Raw genomic sequence first — 10320 nt, 5'->3', positions numbered from 1 at the left:
GCTAGACAGCGGATGCTGCAAAAAGATCGTCTGGTTAAAAGTTCGGTCGAATTTTTCAAGCGGAATCAGAAGCGAATAGGAGAAAGGGAAAATATTAATAAATCGAACGGTTAGGAGGAACTTCCTGGGTCCCGACATTTATGTTATGGCTGCAGATGTACCGTTCGTGTGTCGTATCCGTCGATAATCGATCTATCGTTCTTTGTGCCCAACAAAAGACGGCCTCATTTTTATCGAAAGAATATTTCTTTGACGAGATTCGAATACCCAACGGTTGTAATTGGATATACATAGAAAGACACGCAAGGATTGCGTTTAATCCATTCCCGGAAGAAACGCCTACGATCGATCAAACTCGACGTATCATACACGCGGAAGAATAATTTATTCTTAATATTATGATATAGATGATGGCGTGCCGGACCAATACACACTACTACTACCAATACACACTTATACCTTTAGATTATCCCATAACGTATCGTATCTTATTAACAATAATACTTATTAATCGAGACGTATAAATATTGCGTATTAATGAAAACGTATAAACGAATGATAAAAGAAAGATTATTCTATGACGGATATGTTTAATTAATCGATGGAATGGCGTTTCTAGTAAGTGGGATTAAAAGAAATCGAGACGAATGCGTTTTAATAGGAAGGGCGACGGTAACGACGTTATAAATCGATAATGTGATCCGGAGACGTGTCTCTCGCGGTGAAAAGTATCGGGACGCGATTGGTTGGCGCGAAATCCCGCGGACCGGACACCCGCGTCCGGACAAGTTTCACGCGGCGAGTGACACGTCCGGCTAATTTATCGTACCGGTATAATTATCTCGGCGTCTAGCGAGCTCTGGTAAAGGGTGTTCGGCCAATCGGCGAGCGCGACCGCCTCTCGAACGCTCCTCCCCTCGCTCGACTCGAGAGAGTCACACGGATTCTTCCCCTCTTTTCCATCTCCAGATCTCCCTCGTCTTTGACTTTCCGATCCATGCTGGTCTCTCGTCGATCATCTCGGAGGCGCATCGTCGATCCTTCCGCTTCGCTCGGTTAAGCTTGCTAGTTCACGTGTCCCCGTGTACGAGCACTCGCAATCGACCGATCGAGCGGACGCAGCGCAGCGCAACGAGTCACGATAAAGGATCTATCGATGTACGACGATGGAGACACCATACTCGTGCTCCAATTTCTATCTGATTTATTCGACGTGTCGAGATAATGCGCGACCGTGCTGCTCTCTTACTCATTCGTAAATGGCGCTCTCGCGATTCTAATATTCTTAAAGGGTATTGAGAAATCTCGTGTAAGTCGACTGGAAGAAAAGTGCTCTCGTAGATGATAATGGAGATGATTTTAATGATCTCGATTATTCTCCCCTCCTCTCTCTCTCTCTCTGACACAAAGGAAAAAAAGATAGGCGATCGAGACGATTCGAAAATCCACGACGCACGCAAATCACGCTTTATTATACGAGATAGAGAGAACGGAATGGCGAGGAAGGAAAGTTTGCTTTACGACTCGGTATTTCGAGGAAGAATATCGGCGATCTCGGCTCTCTCGGTTAAGCGACGATCGAGAATCGAGTATGTAAATATCCGTGCGAGGTTTCGTTACCCTTGTGTGTCCTCCGATCGAACGACGAGAGCAAAGGTAAAAGTCGGCTTCGCGTATAGGTACGCCCGCGTGTCTCTAGGTACTTCGTGTTCGCTCTTTCTCCGTTTTTCGCATGAGCTCGCGCGCGAATCTATGCAAATAAAGTCTCGTGGGCGGCCGGTCTACGACTGGCGGAGCCTGAATGAACCCTTGCGCCACGCGAAGTGAATGGATTTGCCTAGCGTTTAACGTCCACCGACGTACTTTTGCCTACGTTTGGATCTCTCCCGGCGTATTACTCGGCTGGAAGTCTTCCGTTTTCTCTACGTCGATCGCGCAGGTGTGCCGTCGATCTATCGATGTCGTACCGAGAAGAGAGAGGAGATATGTATAAATAAAAAGGAAATTTATTCGCGCGCATAAATTCGCGCGTGGAATCTCGACGGTTCTCGCGGGAAGATTGTAAATCTATCGAGGGTAGGACGTAAAAGCGAAAAAGAACGATCACATTTACATAACGGTCTTTCAATCTCTCTCTAAAATACCTAAATCTGGTACAGCCATATAATACCGTCTAGATCTTTACTGTTACGCATTCTATTTAGCTACCATTATTCTATACTCGAACATAAATCTAATCGAACGATCTATCTCGATCTTAAAAGAAGATCTCGCAAAGTCGGAAATTTATTTTGCACTAGGATCGAAATACACGAGATTAGATATCTCGCTAAATTAGTGGCATAGATTAATCGATACAGGTGCAGCTACGCGTGGTTGCTCGTCGAACGACGTCTATCCGATCGCGAGGAGTCATCTTTTAAAACCATCTCCAGCGAGCTGGAGCGACCATCATGCGAGATCGCTCGTCGCGATTTCTATCCTCTCGTAAATTGGAAATAATCTTGCAGGAAGATATAAATCGTTGTTCACCGCCGATCTTTCTGTTTTACGTGCTCGCCCGATCCGATCTATCGGTCGTACCTATTAGTCGTGTGCGTGCGCGGATCGAACCTTTATCGACGTAAAGCTGCGAAACGCAAGAAAAGAAAAGTATATATATATATATATATATATATATATATATATATATATGCATACACATATATATATATATATATATATCCGTAGTTGTTTCTCTCGCGAAACTTTGTCTCCGCTCTGCGTTCCTCTCGTATCGCTTTCCAATGGCTGCGATGTACCGTTACGAAAGCACGTGTAGCTGCATTAAATCTTGAGAAGGGGACGAAAGAAAGAAGCGGAAAGAGTGCGAGGCAAAGAGAGAGAGAGAGAGAGAGAGAGAGAGAGAGAGAGAGAGAGAGAGAGAAGAATCGTAAGGTGCAGCCATACAGCAAGAGAGCCGTATTGCCCACGCCTCGTGATCCTTCACCGTTCTTCAACGTCGATATTCAAATCAGCGTCTCCTCTACCCCGTTCTTCTTTCTGCCACGACATCGGCACGACGTAGCGCGTCCTCTTTTTACCACCTTTTCGTGCCGTAATTTACCGTTACAAAAGGCTTCGCCCACGCGTCTCCGCGGCTCTCCCCCCTCCCCCCACCTCGTCCTCCTTCTCTTCTTCTCTTCTCATCATCGGCTCTCACAATCGGCCATCGATCCGTCGATTCACGCTGCCATTGTAATTCTTTCTCTCTCTACCTCCCCACCCCCCCTTTCTCTCTCTCTCTCTCTCTCTCTCTCTCTCACTTTCTCCAAGATGTACAAGGAAGATTTTCTTCTTCCTCCGAGTTCTTCCTTACTCACGAATCGTTTAGTCGAAGGACGTGGCAGGTGCCTCGGTTAACGAGAGAATATCCTCGACGGTGACGCTGACGAAAAACCGAGGAGATCGATGCCACTCCCTCTCTCTATTTAAAGAGGAAGAGAGAGAGAGAGAGAGAGAGAGACAGCCTTTTTGGTTTTTGAAGAGCCACTGATTAGCTCGAATTCGAGTGGAGATCCCTCCGAACGAGGCTCGCATTCTCCTTTATAGATTTAATTCTGACAAGCCCGCTCGCTATTAGCACCGAGAATAGACCTTACGATGCTCGAGATTAGAAAGCTACCTGTTGAGCGATCGCCTCCATTTCATTTTAAATTGTCCATTTACACGCTCTTTGAGTATTCTGTAACTGATCATTCATTTCTTAAATCAAATTTAATGAAAGGAGAAAAATTCGAAGAATCGAGAACTTGTCGAGATCGAATCGAACGAATCATGAATAGAGCAAATATAAACGTCTATTTTCTATCGTTACTCGATAAATATTTATCCGATGCTAGGTTAATCAGAGAAGAGGTATGTCGCTTTAGAGCTTGCCTGAAAGTAACATCGAAATACCACACCCAAGAGGAATTTAATCTTTTTGATAGAGGCGTGTGTGCTCGGACGACACCTTCTCGATTTCACTGTTATCGCTGTTGTTTCGACGACGCGCAGAATGACTCGTGTCAGCGTAAAATCTTTTTTTCTTTTTCCACTTCGTTTAACGATTAATCGTAACTCTTTAACTATGAGAATTATCTTGCAAATGATATACGATTCTCTGGGTAGCTTCAAAAAAAAAAGAAAGCGAATTAGATCATACGATTAAAAATTGAAGTAAATTATTAAAAGGAAAACAAGAAATACTTGAATGAAATCAAACACAAATGCGTGCAAATAGTTTGAACATTCGTCGACATTTCCTATATGCGTTCGAATTACGTTTTAACCCTTTTGCAAGTAACGTGACCTTCGAATAAAAGTGCGGAAAGCTGTAGGTCCATACCGAGAATGCCAAGTCGCTAACATTCGATCCAATCTCTTGCGCTTCGTGCGGAGGAAGAAGGGGGAGTAAATGCAGGACGACGCGAGCGATGCCAGAAGGTGGTCATAATATGCACGTGTCGCGAATATTTTGCGGATAGGAGCACGCGCGGCTGAAACCCGAGACGTCTCGCCAAGGCGCGGAAGATGGTGTCGTCGGCGTTGTAAACACAGCCGTAGCGCGAAACGTCATCCTCTTTTGCCATCGTCGCTCGCCTTTTAACGCTACCCACGTATATACGCGAGAACACGATCTGTAACACGTACCTACAAGAGTCTTATTCACTCTGTACACGCGCCTTCGATATCTCTTCTTGGATAAAGAAATCGATTGGACAAAGAAACGGTAGTAATTAATAAACTAGTCGGATGTGTGGCGTAATCGCGTTAGAAAGGGTCGAATCCAGCTGAAAGAAAATGAAAATATGTGTATATATACATATAATATATATATATATATATATATATATATACATATATACATCGCCAAGTATCGTATAAGTTAGGCGCGTAAAACGCGTTCGGAAACGCATTAAAACCACCAACGCGAGTCTCCATTTTTCCCAGGCGATATTACGAAACAGTCTTCGTCGTTGTCCAATAGAGCCAGACAAACGTTTTGAAACATGGATCTCGAGGGGTATTCATAAACGTCCAGCTGTATCATAAGATCCGGCGAATAGTTCCAAGAGCATTCAAATTCGATATTTAAGCGGCTTTGGATCGCGCGCGTGTAGCCCGCATAAATCGTCGTCTTCATTGCGCGCCGATTAGGAATTCAAGCGGCGTCATAGCGAATTGCCACGATACAGCAAATCTCATTATAACACTCGCGCTTATTCGAGAGATATTATTGTCGCTTTTGGGAACGCACGCGGTTCTCAAGTATGACCGACGGAAAGAGAGATAGATAATAAGAAACAACGTAATAGCGGGAATTATTCGACCGTGTCTCTTGCATTTTTTTCACACCTTATGAGCCCCTTGCGGATATAGTTCTAAGCTGCGGAAAATAGATTATCATAGATTATCATCGAGTTAAATGACGAGCACGATAGTACTCGTGTTACTCGTGATCGAGATTTAAAGAGATCGCATCGAACCAGATCTCACCACATGGAGATGCACGGGCTAAAACTGCTTACTGATTATAGTCGATTGCAAATTCATAAATTGCGAATTTGCCTTTATCCATTCGCGAGAAACAGCGTGGAGTCTTTATTAATCATCTTGAAAATATCTAGAAAAAATTCTAAGCGACTGTCTCGAGACGATTAATTGACATAAGTTTTTACATATAATTTGTACACTCTGGGAATATACAAAATAGGTATGTGGATTTTTTATAATCTCTAGTGTATTACACATTGACTATTAAATAGTAGTTGGGATTTAAGAAGAAAATATTGGGTTCATTCGTAATAAATTTTATAACTAACTCATTCAACGGGATTTATCGAAGATAATAAAACGGTTCTCGTGCAAATAAATGGGCATGACTGAAATTGATGGCTATACATCGTATTACAATTTCCAATTCTTTTGAATTTTTCCAAATTGTTTATCTATTTGCAATTGAAATTGATTTAATGTTGCATTGAAATTAATTTAAGAAATAATTAAACTTGGTTAGGGTACAGGAAGAAACGGTTATAGCGTTACAACGAGCCTTGAAATCGATTAGGACTTTCAGAAGATGCGAATAGGGTGGTCTTCGATAAAACGATTTCACAGTTGTCTCTAGAGTCTGACGAGGATCTCGATCCTTCGACATCGTTAGAGCCGGAAGGAAATGAATACGCAAACTCACACGTGTATCTTATCGAAAAATTTTAGAGTCATCGGAAAGCGGCCTTTCACAGGCATAAATATAATTGTTAATTTTTACGCTTCTTTTTTCCTTCCGTCCAGTTCTCTCTGACATGAAATTGCAAAAGAAGCAAAGAAGAGATATAAAAAAGATCGAAAAGTAAAACGCGCGTAGGTAAGGATCCTTGTCCTTCGTGCTCGTCCCGCGAAAGATATGAATTCACGTCTCTCGGTCTCGATGTATAAGCGCAACGCGACACTCTAAATAATACTCCCCATCCAGAAGGATTTATTTCCATCTAAACGATGCTCGGCACGCTGGGGTTTCGTTGACTCGGAAAACTTATGCTTCATCCGCGTTGGAAGAGTCGGGCGAAACGAGCGAGCGAGCGAAGTATGGAGGGTCTCCTTGTATGTAAAATCGGCGACTCTACACGGCAAATAAATGAATCACAGCGCGTAATGAGCTAGGCGCGCATGGTATTGCCGTAAAACACGATCGTCCTACACGTCCTCACCTGTCGAGCGAAATATCGCCAAGAGCGACGAACTACCGCTCGTTTGCGAAATGCTCGTCCCTGAACGTATCGAAAAACTATCCTATGTTACTCGATAACTTTCGCTCGCGCTATGACGTTTAACATTTTAATCTTACGATTAATGACATACATATTATTATTTATAGAGAGAAATCATTTCCTTCGGACACGCCTTGACCTCCAACAGATCTTTCAGTCTCGAGAATTCGCATTAGGGTTATCCGATTATATTCGCTACCTACTGCTTCGTCGAAGAGACGAAGCTTTGCAATTTAATTTAAAGCGCTCGTCAAGTCGAACCACAGACACGCTCGCGCGTTCATGCACGCACGCACACCGGATCGACGTAGTACACCGTTCCATCAACATATTCAATGGTCTATTAGCGTCGAACGAAAGAAAAACGACAGGAAGTTGCGAAGAAGCACGAAGGTCAAGAAGGCGGAGCACCCACACTCGGTCTAACGTAGATAGGTATACACCGATAAATAATTTTATATAAGCGAGCAAGTAAATAAATCGATCGATAATAGGCGGCCCGTAAAGAACGACGGGGAGTCGTCGGCGGAAGCTCTTGGATCATACACACACACGCACACACACACATTAAAACAATGGCCTCCTCTCGCGGTCGTCCGCTCGCAGAGTCATCTTCGAAAATTGGCAGGTGCCTCCTGCTTCTTCGTCTCTACCTTATTTTCTTCCTCTTTCCTTTCTCCTTCTACTTTCACAGGTAAATCAATATTTAATCTCGCTCGCGTAGACACAGGGCAGGTGCGTTAAAACTGGCCACGTATTGTCTTAAACGGACGTTGATTTTCGCTCGCTACAGGGATCCTTCTACTTTTTCTCCTTTTCACGCTCACTCGACGAGATTACCATCTCGTGGAAGAGATACGAGCAAGATAATTAACCGTATCTATCTACCTCGGATCTTTGCTCCTACGTTATTATTAAACGTTCGATATAAGGTATATATATGTAACTTGGGTATATAAGTTCGTCGATTTTCGAAAAGCGAAAAGGAATTCGGTCCTGTGAAATAAAATAAAAGTAAAGGATCCAGTACGAGCCATGAATCATCTCGCGAGGAACAACAAGAGAATCCATAAGCAATAAGAAGGAGGTAAATCCTTGAACCGGACCTTGGCGGTGCGCGCTTAGCTGCACATTAGTCAAACAATTAAGAGTTTGTAATGGAACGTCACATAAATAACGTCAGTGCACGAGACGTTTCGCGATGCGTATGCCCTCCTTCCCTCTCGAGCTTTCCTCCTGAGCATCGGACCCGCTGGATCGCGTTAATGGAATACGTACGTATGTGCCTTGAGCCTGCGTGTACATGAGCACGCACGTGTGGCAAGAGGGCGTTTAGGTTCGATGTGCGGTCGCGCTAATATCGCGTGGGCGGTTCAATTTCCAACGACCTAACTTTCTCGAATTGCACCGGCGACATTAACCTGTCATAATTACGACGATCTCGAACCTCCTTCTTTTCCATCGGTTCGCATTTTTATTGCAATCTACATAGTCGCTCGAGCGTTTCTCGTGCGATGTTTCCTTTACGTCATCGATCTTGTAAGTTCGTTAACCCCTCTTCGATCCCTTAAATCCTATGATGAGAAACCGGCAATCAAACAGATTACGGACCTCTATTTCGATCGATAAATAAAACCTACTCAAAGATCTCGATAATTTTAGACTGGCTCCGTTTAAAGAGATTCCACCGTAATTTCCCAAAAGCATTGGAATCCTTGAAAAGACGTTGTCGCGTGAAACTTTAATTACTAGAGAAGAATGAACGATATAAATTGTTAGTAGGAGTAATTAGTGTCGGTCGGCTGCCCCCTTGAGTAATTAGCAATTAAGCGCCACATAATTGCCTAATTCCTGCCCGTCATTCGAGCACGGTCCTTAATACCGATAAGATCGCCGACGTACCTCCGGGCGATCGTTAAAGGCGTGTGTGCGTGCGTTCGAGCAAGTTCGTGTATCGGACGCATCGATTCCTCTAGAGGTACCTTTTCGTCGGTTCTTTATCTTTACGGCAGGTAGCACGGGAGCCTTGTTTCCTCGAACGAGGCATTTTTACGATCACCCCTCGAGGATGTAGCTCCGCCAAATCATGCACCGTGGCGTGAACGAACGTCGTGTTAAAGACACCAGTAATTATCACAAACGATTCATGATTTCAATCTCGAACTGATTTATTGGATTCGTTAACGAAAGAGAATCACATCGACGATGTTACCTATTTATTGACATTTCTACGAGAAAATGGAGAAAAGTAGGGGCGGGGGGGAGGCAGGAGGTCGTGCGACCTTAGTTCATCGTTCTCGTTCTACTCGTGAAAATGAAAATCGGCTCTCGAACGGCGTCTAAATGCCGCAACCGGTGACCAATCGTGAACGGTTTTGAGAGCGTGCGTGACAATGAGCCATGAATCAATTTGGTCACGTCACATCAAAGTTGCTCGACCGCTTAAGGTCTAGATACCGACCGGTTGGCATTTCGCAGAAACGATACCGCCGTCCGTTGTTGTCGCACACGCGCGCATAAGAGTGCTCGACTCTGTCAGCGTGATTAAGGTGCACTACAAAGTGTCCGTGTCCGCCTCTTTGCGACTATTCTGTCTCTCTCCCTCTCTCTCTCTCTCTCTCTCTCTCTCTCTCTCTCTCTATGTATCTATAAGACTGATCGAAGAACGAAGATATGGCGATTAACCGGGAAATTATGAAAGATACTCGCGATACGAATCGTCAGGATTTCGACACGAATCTTTACGACAATAATCATCGAATTCATTCACATTTTTAACGAATAATTTATTAACGAAACATACGACGAACGAACAAAAGAGAAAGAGAGAGAGAGAGAAAAGATTTACTGTCCCAACTGCCAACGAGGACGGTGGTCTAGCTCGTCCGACAAATGGATAACAAGATTCGTGCGGAGGTAAAGTGCGTGCAAATTAGTCACCGATCCTAGCGCGCACTCATGATTCTCCGCACATGTCGCACATAAACGTAGAAGAACCATAGGAAGACCGAGAAGAAGAGAGAGAAGAAAAGAGCATACTCGAAACGACTACGACGACGACGACGACGACGACGACGACGACGACGACGGGCGATTCGCGTCGTAAATGCGTAGGCAAGGGCGAACAGACGCACTCCATTCACTTGGCGCCACATTCATTCATAGCTAGAGCAAACTATGTGCTAGAGCGCCACGAATCTTTCTCTCTCTCATTCTATATCGGCTATAACATGGTCGACGAGGATGACGACGTCGACGATGTTCGCAGTATTACCTTCCTTCTTCCTCCTCTTTCGCTCTCGCTCTCTTACTCGGTCTAACTCTCACGACAAACGTCCGATCCGGTTGCGTTATTATCGCGCGTGTGCGTTATTACACGCGTTTACCATAGCCACGCTCCCCATTCTCTATATACCGGACTCTGGCTAAAGGCGACCATTCAAGTGGGTGTCGACACGTTTTCTCCGTTCGCCATTTTTACGCTCACCATCGTAGTCGGACGCCTCTCGTTCTATTCTTTTAGCTA

The sequence above is a fragment of the Vespa mandarinia genome, chromosome 8, assembly GCF_050613455.1.
Source record: "Vespa mandarinia isolate Hongniang chromosome 8, ASM5061345v1, whole genome shotgun sequence".
NCBI lineage: Eukaryota > Metazoa > Arthropoda > Insecta > Hymenoptera > Vespidae > Vespa > Vespa mandarinia.
Note: the sequence above shows the minus strand (reverse complement) of the source record.